General features: G+C 39.4%; 1 long non-coding RNA gene across 1 annotated transcript; it reads left to right on the top strand.

Annotated features, from left to right (window-relative positions):
- Positions 1-45: 45 nt before the first annotated feature.
- Positions 46-20,868, top strand: LOC144586152 (uncharacterized). Its single transcript, XR_013540912.1, has 2 exons — positions 46-908; positions 19,879-20,868. It is a non-coding gene; the product is annotated as an uncharacterized LOC144586152 (long non-coding RNA).
- Positions 20,869-21,286: the final 418 nt, after the last annotated feature.

Here is a 21,286-nt window from a genome sequence, read left to right as displayed (position 1 = left end):
TGCGCGCGCGCACACAAGCACACACACACACACACACACACACGCACGCCTTGCCAGCTCCTCCTTGCTCTTACTGCTCCTTCTTACTTCGCCTCCCTCTTCCCGGCCAAAAGAAGAAAAAAAGCAAAGCAAGGAAGGAACACATCTCCTGCCAAAATACAGTACCGTACGACAAAAACCTTTTGGCCCTTTTTCCGGAAAGCTTTAAAGGCGAGCAAGAGGACTGTTAGGTCATGGAAGACCCCCAAAGGCACAGGGTGGAAGGTGCCCGGGAGAGCGTAAGAACCCCTCGATGGCTCCCTCGCCATGGCTTTGTCATAAGGTTAATTAACGGGAGTGTTTTGTGGGGACCGAGAGGGTGGCCTATTTTTTCCCTCATTTTTTGTGTGTGGAAGAAAAACTATTTTCCCCCCAGATGTTTTGTGCGCGGCGGGAATTAATATGAGGACTATATGGAGGCTTAATAAATTGAAATTAGTGCGAACACATGCTGAGCCTAAATAAATTTAGGTAAGGAACAATGGAAATAACGCCCCATTCGTGAACGCATTTCTATAGAGGGATGTAATCTCTTGCATTGGTATGTCCATGGCCGTTATGAGGTGTGCATTTCCCCAAATTAAGGAGGATTTCAAAGTGTTTTGGGAGGAGAAAACAAAACAAATGGCAGGCATAGCATTTCTACAAAGTCCAGACTCTGAAATAAAATGACCTGGAATGAAAAAAAAAGCTATCACTGCATAGGAAGGAAGCAACAATTTGAGGTGGTGAACTACCACCCACCTGTAATACGGATGACCTGCACTTTTCTTTTTTACTGCCTCGCAGATGAAGCAGGACAACACTACGAATGTTTTTTTCAATACTGTAGTGTTCACTACAATTCAACCAAACAGGCCTACTCTAAAGTAAGTTCTCCTGTGTTCTCCTTAATTTGGGGCTTACTCTGAACTAAGTGTGTAATGGACTGCAGGTAGACTCTTAAAAACAGAATCAACCAAAGTTAGGAACAATGAGAATGATGTCTAGGGGAAAAAATCAAATGCAGAAATGTTTGAGAGTAGTAAGAAGGAAAGAATATGCAGATTTCTTGTTGTTGTTACTAGTAAGATTGGGTACCCTAACTAATAATGATGCCAATAAAAATGTGCACCTTACTCAGACTTAAAAATCAGTGAGATACAGTATTTTATGTTTCCTTATGTAGACAAAATGGACAAACTCTCAGGACAGGAAATGGAAATACATCTTAAGAGTCCAAGGCTTATGTAACATTTTAGCATTGAACCAAACCAGCTTTCCCCCCCCTTGCACAGTGAATACAGTAAAAAACAAAACACAGTACTTTAAAATGGAATACATTTTATCTCTGCTAGGAACCTTGTGCATTAGTGATGGCAGGTAAAGTGAGACTGGTAGAGGGTTTTAACCACAATATAGGTATGATTGCTACTACATAATCACCCATATCAGACTAAATTGGTAAGATTGCAATTCATAGTGGAAGGGCCAAAGCTTTAAGGTTTGTGAATAGCCTTGACCATAAGTACAATTCAAATTAAAACTACAGTATTGTTAAATAATTATCAGAAGATTAGTGAAGAAAAGTTAAGATCAATACTAAGAAATCTCTTCATTGCATGATTTTCACTGCTTTTTAATTATGTTGCTGTAAATACTGTGACTTGAGCCATAATTCTGGTCTTTCTGGGGCTCAGGATAGTAAAGAATACTGGAAGCTTTTCACAAGATTTTTGAGATGAAAAAGAAATGCGTGTTCCTTGATAGGGGCCGGCTCAATGACCTGGAGAGGTCCCTTCCAGTTCTGCAGTTCTAAGACTAAGATTATTTACCACCACCACCCACTTTCCTCCCAAGAAGAAGCACAAGACAGCGAAAAAACAATTGGTTCTGTTGTAGTTGCGTTATATAGTATTACTTTATCACTATGATAAAAATAAATGTAGAAATTTCTTTCATGTTGTACTGGTTACATATTTCAGTGTTTTTCTTTAAAGTATATTTGCTTATTTATAGCACACATTTCAAATCAAAAAGCCTTTACAAACAGCTCATAATATGAAATTGGTGTAAATACTATTTTAAAGGTTGAACATAATGAACAGTAACATTTAAAATAGCACATGTAGTGCAGTTTTGTGTATTTTACTAAGATATCAGTCGTGCTGAGTCCTTTGGGGCTATTCTTAGATAGCTGTACAATTACAGCTTTGATTTCTTGCAGATCATCATAATAGTAATTCTGTTGTAGAACCAAGAAAATATAAACGTTTTTGATTAAAGGAAACAGTAATTCTAATAGTATCTATTCAATTCTGCCACAGTGATTCTCCTCCTCCACCGTCATTTGAGAGTAAATACCTGTTTTCAATTTAAGTACATACACTAGGCTGTTTCAGTACACACATACTTGTCTTAATACAGTAGCCACCCCATAAATATCAGATATCTCCAGCAAGAGAGGTGTTTGCTCTTATTTTGTACTTTTCCCCAAATAAACTCTATCAGAGCAAGAGATTTGGTCAACGGTGTAAATGAACCAGGCATACAGAAGCTAAGGTCAAGAAGGAAACGGATTCAGAAAATATTCTTGAGCGCTAATTAGCACATTTTTATTTATTTATTTATTTTATTAGTGCTTTTGGAAATGCTTTCAGTTAAGAACATAATCAAGGACAGAAATTGTAGCAATTAGAACCACTGAAGAAAATGAAACAGAATTTCAGTATTTACTGCAATTTCACATTTTAAAATATTACCCTCTATGTCTTATTCTGAAATATCAACTGCTTCATCTGATGCATCTCACAAAGTCTGCTTTAGTCCATGAAAGCTTATGCCTCAATAAATCTGTTGGCTTTTAAGGTGCTACAAGCCTCTTTGTTTTCAAGGAACATGGGGAGGGGGGAGGTTTGACATGTACATCCCTACCATCCTGCAATTGTTCCATATCATAGGAGAATTCAAGACATGACAGAATCCTAAACCCATTAATCCATCTGATTTCCAAGTGAATTTGAAATTCTAATGAGAATGTGACTTTTTCATCACTCTAGTCCTTTTTATCCAGAGACAAGGAATGAGCAGTAGTACTGTAATTGTCCCCAGTGCTGTTAGAGTACAGTAGTAAGAAGGGAACAGCAAACAACAGTGAGACAGAGGCTTCACCTGATGTCATCTGAGTTTTTTCTGTTTGCAGCATCAGAAACTTTCTGATATTGGACATCTGGTGCTTTGTTCTTTTTAAATTAGATTAGATAATGTAGCTGATATGTGACAGTCCCATTTGGCCTCTGGAGAAAGAAAAAAGTTCCAAACGGAGCCAACAAAGAGGTAAAATTTAGTATTTTCAACATTTAACATAGTTCTTACTGGCAGACAGCAGCAATGGTTTGCACTGATTACTGATGGAAGAAGAAAGTGCAAAAGCAGAGCTGCAGTTGAACATTAAGAAGAAGAAAATCACAACTACAGAAGAATTATGTATATTTAATAACAATTAAGAAATAAAAGTTGCTAAAGATTTTCTATTTCTTGGTTCAGTCGTGACTCCACATGTAAACTGCATCCAAGAGAGCAGAAGAAAACAGATTTGAAGGGGAAGTATGAAAGATCTAGAAAGGATCTTTAAAAGTTAGGATGTGTCAGAGGATACCAAGATCATATATATTTATATTAATCCTGACTACTGTGTAGCAATGTAAACACTGGAAAGTGAAAATAACTAACAGGAAAACGATCAATTCATTCAAAATATGTTCTTGGAGTAGAGCTTTATAGTTATCATTCATGGTGAGAAAGACAAATAACTGGATGCTAGCTCAAATCAAGCTTGAATTCTTTGTAAAAGTGGAAATGATTAAACTGAGATTATCATACTTGGGCACATCATGAAAAGACAAAATTCACTTTTCCACTGGGAAAAGTAGGAGGCAGCAGGAAAAAAGACTGAACATGAGATAGATTGACTCAATAAAATCAGCCACTGCTTTTATTTTGAGAAGAGCTGTTAAAGATAGGGCTTTTAGAAGTCAGTAATTCATAGGTTTCAATAAATCGGAAGCTACAGTAAGGTGAAAAACAAAGTACACTCTTGTATGAATTCTATGTTTTTACACATCAGGACATAATAAAAATCATCTGGTCCTTAGCAGGTCTGAAAATTAGGTAAACAGAACCTCAGGTGAACACATGACATATTACACCATGTCATGATTTATTTCTCAAAACTAAAGCCGAAATGGAGAACCCTATTTCCAAACAATTAAAAAGCCATCCTTCTACAGTGAGGAAGATTATTCACAAGTGGAAAACATTCAAGACAGTTGTCAATCTTCCCAGGAGTGGAGGTCCAAGCAAATTCACCCCAAAGTCAGACCATGCTCAGAGTAATTGCAAAAAATAAAAAACATGAGTTACATCTCGGACTCTACAGGCCTCAGTTAGCATGTGAAATCTTAAAGTTCATGACAGTACAATTAGAAAAAAAACTGAACAAGTATGGTTTGGAAGGATGCCAGGAGAAAGCCTCTTCTCTCGAAAAAGCATGTGGCAGCACGGCTTCAATTTGCAAAGTTGCACCTGGACAAACCACAAGACTTCTGGAACAATGTCCTTTGGGCAGACGAGACCAAAGTGGAGATGTTTCGCCAGAATGCACAGTGCCACGTTTGGCAAAAATCAAACACAGCACACCAGCAAAAACACCTCATACCAACTGTCAAGCACAGTGGTGGAGCATTGATGATATGGGCTTGTTTTGCAGCCACAGGACCTGGGCACCTTGCAGTCATTAAATTGATCATAAATGCTTTTGTATACCAAAATATTCTAGAGTCAAATGTGAGGCTATCTGTCCGACAGTTAAAACTTAGCTGAATTTGGGTCATGCAACAAGACAGTTATCCCAAGCACACCAGCAAATCTACAACAAAATGGCTGAAAAAGACAAGAATCAAAGTGTTGCAGTATCGCAGTCATAGTCCAGACCTCAACTCGATTGAAATGTTGTGGCAAGACCTTAAGAGAGCTGTGCATAAACAAATGCCCACAAACGCCAATAAATTGAAGCAATGTTACAAAGAAGAGCAGGCCAGAATTTCTCCACAACAATGAGAGAGACTGATAAAGTCACACAGAAAATGATTACTTCAGGTTATTCCTGCTAAAGGTGATTCTACAAGCTATTGAATCATAAGGTGTATTCAGTTTTTCACACATGGCTTCTCCATTGTGGCTTTATTTTTGTAAAATAAATCATGACACAGTGTAATATGTCATGTGTTCTTGTTCATCTGAGGTTGTATTTACCTAATTTTCAGACCCACGAAAGACCAGATTATTTTTATTATGTCCTGATATGTAAAACCATAGAATTCATAGAGGGTGTACTTTCTTTTTCACATAAGTGTAATTGACTGCGCATAACAACAATCTACAGTACTCCTAAACCATTTAATGAAGAAGGCACTGGCTCTAAGGACTTTGAGATAATTTTATTGACGTTAACATGAAAAACTGCCAGTCAGTTAGGATGTAAGTACCATTCTGTTCTAAAACAAGAAACAAAACATGTTAAATAGACAACATACATTTATGTTATCAGATTACAGACTACATAGTCCTGATCCATAGAAATGCTATTTATTCGTTACGGTGCCCTTTATAGGGAAATGTAAAATAAACAAATATATTGCCTTGTATTATTCAACATAATACAACAAGAATGTAGGCATCTGCTGGACAGAGAAAATTCAGACATAAATACTTCACCGTATTTCCCTTCTCAATATTCAGCTCAGCAGCATGAAGGTATTTTTCAAGGTCTCCTATGTTACACCTCATTTGCTTAGCAATGAACAAAACATGCAGGTATTATATTTCCTGCTACGTGCAAAGTACAAAGAATTGTTCACCGAGTCCATATGCATTTCAGGAGAATCTCTATACCTAGACCTCCGTACTGTACTTCTTCCCATGTGTGGAGTTCTCGGCCTTGTCAGAGCAGCTTTCACATGTGAATTATACTCAAGTTCCATGTGACAAATAAGTAGTGCCATAGTAGTCCAGAAGATTATTTTAAGGCACATTTTCATGGCGATAGGAATAAAATTTACCCTTGCGGTCAACAATTGTCAACCTAATCAGTCCCTCTGGACTGGATTTGGAAACTGATGTGACTGGGGTTTTCAAAAGGCAGATAGATCACAGTCCGGCTCTCAACGATCTTAACTGAAAATGTCAGCCTGAGGCTGATGACCGAAACACAATTACATGGAAATGAGGTTGAATTCTGATATTAATTTTGAATAGGCTGAGGTTATAAAGAGGTGACTTTTCTGTTACACTTTGGGGCAAGGCATGTTGCTTTTGAATGCACCCTTACATAGTAAGGCCCGATGTTTGTCATGCCTTGAAAAACAAAAGAAATTCCTCTTGTTCTGTAGGACCCAGTGGTAACAGAAAATGGCATGTTAACATCTTAAAAAAATAAACATAAGAATCAAACATGGGTCTCTTTGATTGCAAAGCAAGTAACATCAGAAGCCTGGCACACTGGATGGAAGTAAGTTGCACTGAAATTAACACAACATTAACATAATGGCCAAGTCCCTTCATTTTTACTAGAATCATGCAGTCATGCAAGAAGCATCCTAAAAAGCAGTTCTTTCAAGCAAACTACAGAAAATCATTTAACATGGCTTAGTAATGTTTGTCCCAGGAATGAAATGTAAAATCTTATTTTGACAAAATGACATTTCAAAGTGCAACTCTGCTCGGAGAAGAAAATTCCAAGATGATTCTCAAGAACTCCAAATGAAGTAGGACATGGATGGAATTGGCAGGCATAATTGGTCAATAAAAAGAAGTAAAAATATCACCTGGCAATAGCATAGGATAACACTACAGGCATTTGGAAATACAAAGCATAGGGTAGGGGGAAGGGGAGTCATTGATGCATGTTCTGTCCTTATATCCTTTAGTCCAGCCTCTCTCTATTGATATGAAACTGTGCACAGGCTGTGACTGCTGTATTACAGTTACAGTCTATATACAGTATATATCTGTATTACAGTTACAGTCTTTCAGGTAGTCAGGACATCCGTGCAGTAAGAGTTCCTAGTCACTGCAGAGCAGTGTGGGCACAGTCATTTGAACGTGCGTATAAACTTCCCTAGAACGTTGTCATTAACATGAAGTCAATAAAATGGATGACATGCAGCTGAACAATGTATCCCTGTCTTCCCTCAATGCTTTTTATTTCTGAAAACCTGTAGAACTTAACTAAATTGCTAGAAACCACAATTTCAGAAATAGCCAAGAAAATTACAAATACCACAAAAATCACTGGTGAATCAGCTGTCATGCAATGTTTTCCAAGCTTAAAAAAAAATCAGACATGAACTTCCTTTTATAAATGGACAGGGACAAATTGCAAAGGCTAAAGGTGGAATAAATGGAAAATTAAGATTTGATATTGTTCTCACTTTGAAGATGCATGAACTTAGTGACTGGTAGACACTATCCATAACTGAGCAGCAGCAGGGTGGTGCTTACGGAGACAATCATACAACAACTCAGGAACAGCTTGGAAGCTGTGAATGACAATGACTGCACATACTAGGTAACAATTTCAAGAATACAAAATGGAAATAAACTTTGGGACATTATCTGTTTCACTAAAAGCTCCAAAAAGTGGGGGGGGGAGAGAGAATATTTCTTACGTTTAGTAACAGCTTAAAAGCAAAATAGAAGCTACTAAAAGGAAAGAATTGTATTCTTTCATGTTCTAAGGATAAAACACTGCAAGGAAAGAAATCCTTTTCCTATGTGATGGAATTTTTGAGGGAACCAAGTAATATATGGTTGTTCTGGTTACCCCATGGTTACAGATGATAAGAGGTTTCCATGTTATCTCTATTACAGAAGTTAATGGTGTAGACCAGTGATGGTGAACCTTTTTGAGCCCAGATGCCCAAACTGAAGAGAAAAAAATACCTAGCAGGCAGAAGTGGCAGCAGCGGAAATGGCAGTATCCACTCTGGATACGCCTCCAGTCGTACCCAATCCTTAGTTTAAAACATCTTTAAACCATCTTGCCACTGCCTATAGCTCAGCTGGTCTGCCGCCACCAGGGATCCTGGCCCACCTCCTGCTGGGGTACTAGCATGGCAGCTGCCTCCTCATGTTTGGCTGCCGGGGGTAGCAATCCAGCGACTTATGGCTCGCATGCCCCCAGAAAGGGCTCTGCATGCCAGCTGTGGCACATGTGTAGCTGGTGTAGACTCCTTGAGAGAGAGAGAGAGAGAGAGAGAGAGAGAGAGAAATATGGCTGTCGTTCACTGATGCTGCAGTTCTGCCTCTTAATCCTCCTGAAACTGTGTGCCTCTGCTTGTGCCCTTTACCAAAGTGGTGGGATTTCTAATTTTTGAAAAACATTATGGCTGATGATGTCATCAACCTTACATGGATCAAGTTCCACCAGGGGATTTCAGTCCCTGCATTTTTAGCTGTATCAGGGTTTTTTTTAACCATTCTTTAAACCATCTTGCATATCTGTATGGGAGAAAGGTATGATACATATACCATATTTTTCCGTGTATAAAAGGACACTTTTCCCTAATATAATTAGGGGAATATTTGATGGTCATTTTCTACACAGAAGAAGGCAGAGACAAAGGAGCACTCGCACGGGCTCAGGCACCTCTTGCTGCTGCCGCTCATTGCTTCCTCCAGCGCTCCCTTCGGGCAGGAAACAAGGCGGCGACAACAGCATGAGCTGGAGGTGAGCCCCAGCAGTCGCAATGGAGGAGGTGATCAGGCGGCAGAGGCAGCAGGAGATGGAGGTAGAGGAACAGTTGCCCATTAACTGCTCTTCCGCCTCCGGCAAGGGTCAAAATTAGGGGGTCATCTTATATATTGGGGGGATGTATACATGGAAAAATACGGTAAATAAATAAGACTGCCATAAGTACTGTTTCATTCAGTGTAAGGAAATATTGATTTAAAAGGCAATGATATTCAATGTAGAACAGGAACAGAGAAGAAATATAGCCCAAATAAAAATCAACCACAAGTTTATCAGATCTTTTTAATGTTACATGAAGATTCAAAGGGAGACGTGATTCTAGGCAGAGACATATATTGAACTACAATCATAGTAATGGAAAAAGAAGGCAGGCTAAAAATAGAGAAAGCCATGGATCAGATTTAAATAACTAAAAGGAAATGAATTAAGTGAAATATGGAGAAATCTTGACCTTGACCAAAAAATTCCTACAAAATATCTGAAAAGGTATTTTCCTCATCAACACCATTGAGGAGGAAGAGTGACATTCCTCTCCATACTGATTCTGATTTCCTACCTTCCCATTCTCACTTGATCCAATTTGCATTGTGCCTTAATGCTTAGATACATTTATCACTGAATCTCAGCACACAGCTACACTATGAAAATGAATCAGGAAATAGATCAGGGTTTTTAAAGTCAATTTAAAATCACATTAGTAATGTGGTTTCTGGATCAGAGTGTGCATCATCTTAGGAAAAGTTTAAATTTGTTATTAAACTGTGTAATATATCAGTGGAAGGAGCTATACAGGATTTTAGAATACAGGCATTTGAGGCTTTGTCCTGTGCTCATCCTCCCTCATGCTGGCTGCCTCTCACAGCCATTAGTTGTTGCTGCTGTGGTGTTATTTTTAATATTTTTTAATTTTTTCATTTTATGCAATCTGTCATAGCACTATTTCAGTATGACAGATAGAAAAAAATTAAAACAGATCAGACTGCAAGGTTTCCCTGCAGTTTGTGACATGGCCAAGGATGGGCATATGTGCACACACACACACACACACACACAGAGAGAGAGAGAGAGAGAGAGAGAGAGAGAGAGTGATGGGGTAGGGGGAGAAGGCGAGGGAGCTGGAGCAAGGAACTGGCAGCTGGGACTGGCCAAAGGGAAATCACACCAGCGAGCAGTGAGTGACAAAGAGAAACTGACCAGAGAAATTGACAAGATTGGCAGCTTCTGGGTTTTCAAAGAGAGTGCTTTCCCCCATCCAACCTTTCTCTCTCTGCTGGCTTTCTTTTCTTTCTGAAACCTGTGATCCTGTCATTCATTACAGAACAAACCCCACAGACACAATTTACACTGACAGAGGCATTAGCATATGCCAAAATGATTCAAAATAAATCAATTTCACAGGCGATTTAGAATAAATGACTTTTGAAGCTGAGAAAAATATCTCACTTTCCAACCAAAATACCAACTTTTTGGCAAAAAAGCAAAATAACCTGTGGTTTCCTGTGCATTGCATGGTTGGAATTTTTAAAATTGATTTCAAACATGCTAAACCCAATTTTAAAACTCCTCTTTAAGCTACTATTTTTGGGTTGCTGTGTCTCCCAGGAAATCTCACTGAGGAAATTTGTGGTGAAAGTTAGGAGCTGCAGTTCAAAAGAAACAGAAATTACATGTCTCGCACTGACTGATGATATGCCACATTCTGCTGCATTCAGATGTTTTAAATAAACTAAAAGTTACTATTTTAGACTCTTCTAAGATGTTAGTTTTTTAAAAACTTGATAACTATAACGGTTCTAATACTTTAGGGAGATTGTTTTTATGTGTCTGCAAGTTGCTTCTGACTTATGACAGCTCTGTGAATTATCTCCATAAGGTCCCTTCATTAAGTCTTGCTCAAATCTTTAAAAGTAATAGATTCCTTTGAGTCAATTCATATCATCTTAGGTTTTCCTTTTTCTTTCCTACTGCCTTCAGTTTTTCCAGTGGATTTTGTCTTCAGTTTATGTACCCACATTCCAATATCCTTGGCATAATCATTTTGGCTTGCAACTGTAACTAATTATTTTTAATTAACTATACCTGGTTAATTTTCAAAGTAATTTCTCAAGCTTTGGCTGGATACACAAAACAAAATGCGTGAAGCCTCTGAAGAAATATATTTAATTATTTTTTAAAAATTGAATAACCCTTCAAGTTTATTATTGCCCTGTAGAAGAGGATTTTTAATCAGCTAGATGTAAAATTGCACTTCACGAACCCTCAATGTCAGTGGTTTTCAACCCCGGATGTTCTTGGACTAAAACTCCTAGAAGCCTTCACTGCTTAGCTGTGCAGGTCAGGATTTCTGGGATCTGTAGTCCAAGAACATCTAGGAACCACTGTTCTGAGAGGTGATGTGTCTGTCTGCCAGACATCTTATGGACAAACAACGGAAAATGTGGAGAAATCTTATCTTTATAGAACTTATATTCTGTAGGGTATCCCCTTTTCTCCATTCACTTGATAGCAGAATTAATGTTTTGTGCCTTGGAAGCCCCAGCTAAAAACAATTGTGAGATTTTGTTGTTTCAGACAGCCCCATCCTGCTTGAAAAGCATCTTCCTCTAGTTATTGTCTAGCCTTTGAATCCAGACTTGGCACACTGGCTGCTTTATGTCTTTGAGGCATATGAAAATTGGTGATGAAAGTGTCTAGTGTAACTCGAAATATAATTTGATGAAAACTGAAGCAGTGAACTGTGAGAAACTGCTAAATCAGTGTCATCAAACAGTACTTGAAAAATAATGAAACAGATATACTACCAGCACATATGAAAAATACCAGGCAAAAACTGTGAAATAACATTGCAAATATGAATGTTATGGGCATGTATAATGTCTGCTTTTAAACAATTTTTCAACAAACAAATACCAATCACACTTTTGCACAGAAAGCACGCCAGAAAAGTCCCTTTTTCTGTGACATCATGTGTTGAGTAAATTTTTCAGACCTGAAGCTTAACACCAGTTATTTACAAGGAATTCCATATTTGGCCTTGGCATCAGACACAAAACACATAACCACTTGCCTAATGAGAACACTTCACAGGGGCTCATTGAAATCCTGGCAGTGCATCTAGCCCTTCGGGCAAAAGAAAGAAACCAAAATGAGCCATGCACTCCAGCATAAGAAAAGCATCGCACAGAATGATGAAACCTCAGCAGTTGGATTCTACCGTCTTTCTAGGAATTAGCAAATTATGAGAAAGGGCAATGACAACTTTATAAACTGATATGGAGACTGCAGTGAGCAGACTAAAGGCTGCTTTGTTTTTATCCTCAAGCAGAGTCAAAACAAAACCATCCACAGAAGTAATATATAGGCATCAAGACACTCTCTCCATCCTGACCAGTGTTTGATTATTTTAGTCAAATACCCACATCATTTCTTTTATTAAAATGGCAATGATTTTGTTCTGCTTTATTTGTGATCATCTGGCAACATGCCTCAAGAGAGGATTGTGAGCCTGCATGTAAGACATGCCAGCAAATGTCTACCAGGAGGTTTCAGACAGAGAGACAGAGACAGCTGGAAGAATTTGCGCTCTGCTTTTTATGTTGGTGCTGCACCTAATGCAAAGAAAAGGCAGAGGGTAAATTGGGAGCCTTGTATGTTATTTCAAAGTTCTCCATTTTGCTCTGCAGTCAAAAATCAGCTCTTTCGAAAACAACTGTTTAATATGAACAGAGGGAGTACTGGCTGAAAAATTAAATTACCACCAACTTTTATATACTATGTATAAGTGAAATGGCTGCTACTTTATCTTTTCAAAACAAAGTCCAGATGGTTATCATTTTGCATGACTATTCTTAATATGAATAAAAACATTATAAATGTATGCCCCGTTCTATTTAGTTCCTAAGAAAATGTCAATGCAAATGTGTAACTTAAATATCATTCCTTTGGACAATAATTGTTTGTCTAAAGAAGAATGAGGAATCTTAATTGCAACCTGTAGTATCACTGTATGTAGGGAACGTGGTTTTATCTAAAATACAGCCGGGGAGGTGGCTGGAGGAGTGCTACCACACTCATGACTTGTTTGTGGGCTTTTTGGTAATGGAATGAACAGTGTGAACAGCATGCTTGACTAGATAGGTCTTTGGGTCTGACACAACATGGGTCTTCTTGAACCCCTTGTTAACATCTTAACTGTTCCGGTGTCTGACACAAGGCCACAATTCTCTTTTTCATAACGTATATTTATGCAAAACCTCTCATTACCCAACTTGCATGAGGCTGTTCCTGTATGCTGTGTAACTAAAATCAAATGTGGCCCATGCAAATATAGCCAGGCCGATCACAAAGATGGGAGCAGTATAGCCCACTGATCACCTGTGGCCTACCTAGGTGTATTCCTTGAGCCCCTGGAGTACCTCTCCCACATTGCTGGAAAAACATTAGGCCAACAAAGGAAACCTAAGTCCAGATGCCTTCTGGGAACATGATTCTTCTATTAAATTGTATTCTCTCCCCTGCAAAAAAGCTTTCAGGTCAGGTCAGTTGGGTTTTGTTTAAAAGGGGCAGATCTAATAGGGATCCTGTGAGCTGGTAATGGGGCAAGTGCCTCGTGGGGGGCCTCGTGGCGCAGTGGTTAAAACACTGTACTGCAGCTAAAACTGTGCTCACGACCTGGGGTTCAAATCCCAGGTAGCCGGCTCAAGGTTGTCTCAGCCTTCCATCCTTCCGAGGTCGGTAAAATGAGTACCCAGCTTGCTGGGGGGGGGGGGGCAATGTGTAGCCTGTATAATTAAAAAAAATTTGTAAACCGCCCCGGAGAGTGCTTGTAGCGCTATGAGGCGGTATATAAGTCCAATAAATAAATAAATAAATAAACCCCCAGATGCTCTGAAGTTGCCTGTAGCTACTTTATTAGGTAATATGTGCACCGAAAGCCTGTCTTATATGGATGGATTTTGATGGATTTGGAATCAGGAAACCTGGGTTCAAATCCCTGCTCAGCCATGGAAGCTCACTGGGTGGTGGCACTAGCAAAGCCACTCCTTAAACATTTCATGTACCTTGAAAACACTTTGGGATGCCATAACAACAAATGTGCATGTGAGATACTTGAGGTTGGTCTTCTGGGCCATGAGCACAGCTAGTTATAATTACACAAAGGCATGGTTATACTTGTAGCTATTCATGCTTGCTTGCATTAAAGCATTATCGCAAATAACATCACAGGCAGAGTTTTTTGCTCACTTCAGAAGAATACTCACCAGCAAAGATGATGTGCATTAAGAGAATAGGTTTCTCTGGTGGTAACATTGCCTATTGATTGATAGCTCCCTGTTGCAGGTAGTTTCTGATCTGACTCTCAATTATCTTTTCACAAATATCTCATTTGGCAGGCCTCCAACGTTAGAAAGTTACATGGCACAGTGCAGACAGTACATCATTTATTCACATCTCTCATAATTCACATGTTACATGTAAAAGCTTCCATTAAGAATCTGGACTCAGCTGACCACATAGAATACCATAGGATCAATCTAAAGTTATAATAATATCCTTTGAACATGACCACAGAACATTTAAAAAAGAATGCCCACTAACCTATCGCACAAGAAGCACAGCCCAAACCCACTTTGCAGCTCATCAGAGCAATACCAATCTTTAGCTCCCTTTTAAAAAAATCATAATACAGACTTTTTAAATGCTAGTGTGCTACTTTTGCTTTTAATTTTATTTTCTTAAAACCATGATTTTATATCCCATAATAATTTAAACCATTTAGTATGAAAGCAGATTTTTAAAAAATTCTATGTTTTTAGGGCAGCTTGAGTAGATCCACAGAAATAAATAGAACATAGGTTAGTGTGGACTAAGAAGGCCTAAGAAATTTGCTGGAAACTAAAATTAGATGGATCCCATCATAAAACATCAAAGAGACGTTCAGAGCAAATCCAGTGAACTACCTTCATACTGGTGGAACTAAAGAAAGCCATCAGAAGATGTAGGAATGGTACTTGATATCCAGACTGAGCAAATTAAACACTTTGAGTACAAACACAGAGCAATAGCTCTTCAATAACTACTGGATAAGCAAAAAAATCCTTTAAAAGGTGGCAAAAGATGAAAGTAACCACTGTACTGAAGCCAGTCAAAGAGCAATTAGATCCCAAAAGCTACAGGCGAGTCTCCCGACTATGCCACTTATATAAAGTGTCTGAACGAATGATATTAAATCATCTAGTCTCTAAAATTGAACTTCTAATTCCAGAGGCCTCAAATCTTAAATCTAACCCAACACTTAGAAAATGATTTTGAAATAAATAAAATAACTGGAGCACCATTTGTCAACCTTACAGACGTTTATGATATGTCCACCATAATTGCCACTCAAAACGTTCTACCTCCTTACTAAAGATCATGGGCTATCAGAAATGTTCACTGTTCTCTTCAAAACCGAAGATTCTTTGTTGAATTTCAACAACATCCACACCCTAGGCGACTGTTAAAATTGAGGAAATGTTTTCTTCACACATCTCAAGCTATAAATATTAAACCAGAGGAGGCTAGGTTCAATCTTAAGAGCAAAAACAACACACCTTGCCAATTGGTTGAATGAAGAATGTCTCCCACCAGGACAGGATTCTGCCTGAACCATTTGGAAATCACTTAATAGACTTTGGCACAAAGTAGGAGGAACAAAGAATAATCAGGAAAAATGGAACTACTTGGATATAGGACAAATTTTCTGTGCATGTGTAGAAATTATATAGGGCAATACCCTTTCATTTCTAAAAATGTTTGCTTAGACATTGGTAACATCTTGATAAGATGCAGATCATCTGTTCTGAAGACAATGAAACATATTCTAATTCCAACAGCATAATAGGTTGGCTGTTGCTATTGTTGCATGCAGCCAAGTTGGCTCCAACTTATGAATGAACAAGTGACCTCCAAAATGTTCTGTCATTAACAGCCTTCTTCAGCCATTGTAAACTTAAAGCTCTTTCTTCCTTTATGGCAGTGGTCCCCAACCTTGGGCCTCCAGATGTTCTTGGACTTGAACTCCCAGAAATCCTGGCTGGCAGAGGTGGCAGTGAAGGCTTCTGGGAGTTGTAGTCCAAGAACATCTGGAGGCCCAAGGTTGGGGACCACTGCTTTATGGAGTTAATCCATCTCATATTTGGTCCTCTTTTCCAACTCCCTTCATCTCTACCTAGCATTGTTGTTTTTCTTGCCTTGTCATGATGTGCCCAAAATTCAACAGCCTCAGGCAGGAACTTCACATTTCAGATAACTTGCAGCCTTCTACAAACTACTGGGCACCCTCAAAATTTGCCCTGGCTAGTTATCTTGTTCTCTATTTTTGCTGACCTTTTCAAAGCTTCCCAGGGCAGGGTGGTGGTTAGAGAAGAAATTCCAGAATGAAAAAAAGAATTCCAATGAAGAGAAAATGAGTGTATGAACACACCCCTACAAGCAGAGATGAGCCAGACATTTTGTGATGGACCACCCCACCCCACCCCATCCCATCCATCCATCTGCCTACATAAAAGCCATATACAGTGGCGCCCCGCTAACCACGTTAAACGACGAAATTGCTTGACGATGCCTTTTTTGCAATCACTATAGCGATTGCAAAATGATGTTTCCTATGGGTTTTTTCGTTTAACAATGATTAGGTCCCTGCTTCGCGAACTGATTGTTTGCAAGACGACGATTTAAAACAGCTATCGGCAGTTTGCAAAATGGCTCCCCGCTGTTTTCCGGACCTATTTCCGCAAGACAGGGATTGCAAAATGGCCGCCCTATGGCGTGGCGACGATTTCACTGTACAGCAATTTTAACGGAACGCATTATCATCATCATACGGGGCACCACTGTACTGTATAAAGAGACATACATTAGCCAAAGACACTTTTTCCAAATTCCATGTGTATGCACAGGCCGACAATGTTTGGAGTTAAAAAGCATGTGTGGACCATAGAGTTTGAAAATATATAGAAAGAGATATCTGCTAGTACAAGCTGTACTTGTTTTGTACATAGTTATATCTATTGCTTAAGAAAATCTCACAATGTAGAACCTTGGATAGCTTATTTCAATACATATTGGAAATAAAACATTTTATCTGCAGGCTAAAGCAAGGTAGGAGAAGGCTCATATACCCCAGATGTGCCTTCATCATTAAAACTTAAACAAGACATAATGATTGCTTTGCTAGATCTTTTGTATTAAGACTGGGAAGATATCAACCAGAGAATTTTCTAAACACACAAAGCTTTTTTTTCTCCACCCCCCTCCCTTTTTGCAGCTGTAGTTTGAATATCACTGATTGCATTGGAAAGGGCATACTATTATGCTGGGGCAGGGCGGAAGTGATCTCGTCTCTGCTGCTCAGAAGAATACTATAAATACTACCATTGGAATAAATTTTACTACAATAAATATAAATGATAAATTGGTCACAGTTCTGAATTTTTGCAGCACACATTGAGCAGACTGATGGTATAGCATACGAACAAACAGTTTGTTATGATTAGGATTCTGATCCTTGTTGTCTGCCTTTGTTTTGACTAATTTTTTAGTATGAGATGCAGGACTGAATTACAGTGAATAAATAAATGCAAGGCCACTACTTCTAACATCTTTGTTTACTTCATCTTCAATTGCCTTCATTTTCATTCCAGGTATCAGTGTAATTGGTTTTTGTTTTTTTGTATTTCAATGAAAATGTGATAATTTTTTAAGATATCATAATTAGAAGACAGGTCCTGAACTCCTTTGTACTTACATGAGGATGAATCTGGAGTCTATGTTTGTAAATACAATCTTACTTTTTCTGTCCATATGGCTTGTACTGTACTTAACAGAAGAGTCTAGGACAGGGGTCTCAAACTCAGTTTACCTGGGGGCCGCTGGAGGCAGAGTCTGAGTGAGGCTGGGCTGCATCAGACTTTCCACCAAGCGGAGCAAGAGCCCAAGGAAGCCACCCAGGAGTTTCCTTAGCCCGGCTGGGGCTCGGAGGAGGTGGTGCGCATGAGCCCTCATCGCCGGCCACGACCCCGTCCGGCTCCTTCTTCACTACCACCACCACCAGCAGCAGCAGCAGGACGAAGAAGCGGAGAAGGGAGGGAGCGCCAGCGACCACTTAGCAGGGGGGAGGGCATGATATAAAATTTTTAAAAACCCTCACAGAATTTGCCTTACCAAAGGAGAAAAGCCCCAACTGGTACCCACGAAATTAAACAGAACAGGGCGGGGGCCCCACAGGTGCGCATGCATGCACAAAAACAGACAGACACACACACAGAGAGAAGTCTGGCAACCTTCCTCTGAGGGCCCCCCTCAAAAAAAGGCACACTCAGCAACAGCAGCTACCTCACCACCACGACAGAGGAGCAAATTTTGCGAGGCGAGCCCAGGCATCCTCCAGAGCCAAGGTGGCTGAAGCAGGATGAAAAGGAGGAAGAGGAGGAAGCACTCCTGGGTACTGAGGCGGCTGCTGGCCGGGCTGGTGCTGGGGGTGCCGAGAGAGAAAGAGAGCCAGAGAGCCGCTTCTCTGGAAGAGGCGGCGGCAGCTATTGGTGGCACTGTTGGAGGCGCTCTTTGAAGACAGGCTGGGAGCAAGCTCCGCTCTCAGGCATTGCTCAGCAGCGGCTCAGGCACTCGGGGAAAGGGCTCGCAGTGTGGCTCGCTCGCAAGCTCTGCCCCAAGACAGCGCCTCTTGCACCCTCCATCCGGAACTGCAGCCTGCCAGCTGGCAGACAGGCAGGTTGGCTGGCAGGGTGCAGTTCCGGATGGGGGGTGCAAGAGGCGCTGTCTTGGGGGAGGGCCGGCAAGAGAGGCGAGGCTTTTTTTTACTCTTGACAGCAGAGGACGCGTGTGCCCTACAGGGGGGCAGACCAGGCCGGGGCCGCAAACTATCATCCGGCGGGCCACAAATGCCACCCGGGCCACATGTTTGAGACCCCTGGTCTAGGAGATGCCTAGTAATGGCTAATAAATAGAGGGCTCAGTTGGAATTGTGATTAACTGATTTTGAGATACAGCCAATGCAGTTATTTAAGTTAGAAAATATGCAGCACACACGCAAACTTTTGTGTCTAGTTGTTACAATTTCAGAAATCTTTGGGGATAACCAAACATAGGAGCTCTGGATATATCTATAGAAAAATCTTGTGTTTAATGCTTTTATCATTTTAAAGAACCTTTGGAGCACACAAATAAAAGGGGGGTACTCAAGGAACCAGTTTTAAGATGGAACCATATGTATCTCCCTATGGCAGCCTTCCTGGCCTTTTAAGATTGATCTTCAGAAAAGACCCTTCTCTTAGTTCCATTGCTATTGCAGGCTCATCTAACAAACACAGGAAAGGTCCTTCTTTGTGGCTGCTCCTAAGTTGTGGAATGTTCTCCTTTGGGAGGCTAGGTCGCTTCCCTCCCTTGTATCCTTTTGCCGATAGTTAAAGAAATATTTGCGTTTCTGGCAAATATTTAACAATTAAGATCGAATCCCTTCTGGATGCTGAGTTTTTGTTTGTTCAGGTGTATTTCTAAGGTTGCTAAATACTTTTTAATATAATTAATTAGTTGTTTTTATAACGATTATAGTGTGTTTATTTGTTTTTAATTTATTGTGTTTTTAGTATTATTTCCCATCTCAGGTCCCTTCTCTAGAAGAAAGGTAGCTTAGAAATTAATTAAATAAATAATTTTGGTGGTGGTGGGGAATCAGTAGCTAAAATTCATGTTTCTAGCTCTTGCCATTGCAGAAATCTTTCAAGAAACCCTTTGGGACAGGTAAACAGACAAGCAAAAGAGGTTTGGCTAGAACCAATTTTGAGATATAGCCTATCCATTTATTTAAGTTGGAAAATGAGTAGTGTCTGTGCAAAGTATTATGTTTATAACTCTTGCTGTTTCAGGGATCTCTTGGGGAATACAAATAAAACTTGGCGCTCCAAAAGAGATAATTTTGAAATATAGCCTACCCACTTATTTCCATTGGGAGCTCATCAGTATTTTCATGTTTCTATCTCATACCATTTCAGAGATCTTCCAGGACAAACAAACTTTGGAAATGATTTTGAGATCCCTGAGACCCCCAGCTCTGGCCCTGGCACCTGGTGTGGTATGTAATTTGAGACTTTTGCTAAAACCATTTGTTTGGGTAATGGGACATTGACCAGAAGCAAAATAATTGAGAAAGGGTAATCCGGAACATGCTTCAACAATGGGATCTGATGTGCAATGACATGGATAAAAGAATGGATAACCCTGGTAAACCAAAGATTACTGAAACTAGAAGGGTATGATCTAAGCATGGGTCGGCATGCATATGTGTGGTATGGGAAATATAAGGAACAATCACTCTTTATGGAACATATTGTAAGGAAAGCATTGGGTCTAGTGTGGTATAAATTCTGAGCACAAACATATAAGAAAACTCCATTATGGGTAGCCCCCATAGAAGCCTTTACGATGAAAGTGTTGAATCAGAAAGGGATGATGATAACTTACAAAGAACTACTTAACACAGAACAAAATATAAAAAGTAAGCAAGAATTAGAGGAATTAGGGGTGGCAACAGACTAAATTAGAATCAAGATATAGAAAAGATAGAAATTTGGGCTTTTTTGAAGGTGAAGTACAGGTAAATAAACTCTGGATCTATACTAATGAGAAAATAACAAAGAAAATGTATACATACTTATTGGAATATGAATTGGAGGATGGGAGGGTAAAGGAGACAATGATAAAATGGGCAAGGGATTTCGGCTATAATATTGACATTGATCACTGGATGATGATGTGGAAAGACTGTTATAAAATGATCAAGCCAGTAAATCTAAGAGAAAATATCCTCAAAATGTTTTATAGATGGCATTATACTCCTATAAAACTGGCAAAAATGTCAGAAGGTAGCAGTAATATCTGTTGGAAAAGTAAAAAAAAAGTAGGAACTTACGTATTATCATATGTGGTGGTCATGTGAAAAAGCCAGGATTTATTGGTTACAGTTGTGGGAAATATAAAAGAAATTATTCAAAAGAAATTAAACTTTAAACCCGAAATAGCATTATTAAATATTATGCCAGAAATTACTAATAAGAAAATCAAATATTGTTTGATGTATATATTGATAGCAGCTAGGTTACTCTGGGCCCAAAAATGGGAAAGTGAAGATGTACCTACAACGGAGGAGCTCCTGAAGAAGCTGTTGGACATTATAGAACTAGATACATTATCAGAAGCGCTACAAGATCAACCAAGAGACTATGAAAAACAAAATTGGAACTTAATACATGCTTGGGCCCAGGAACAGATCTGAAGAAAGGGCAAAATGATTGATGGGCTTTGGTTTTTTTCCTTCTTTTTTCACTTTCATTGCTCTCTGGAGTTTGGGAAAGTTGGAATATAATGAGGTCTGAATCTCTGTCCTCAAAGGGGGGGAGGATT

Source organism: Pogona vitticeps, chromosome 1, assembly GCF_051106095.1.
Source record: "Pogona vitticeps strain Pit_001003342236 chromosome 1, PviZW2.1, whole genome shotgun sequence".
Classification (NCBI taxonomy): Eukaryota; Metazoa; Chordata; class Lepidosauria; order Squamata; family Agamidae; genus Pogona; species Pogona vitticeps.
The sequence above is the reverse complement of the archived record's forward strand: the minus strand, read 5'-3'. Positions and strand labels throughout refer to the sequence as shown.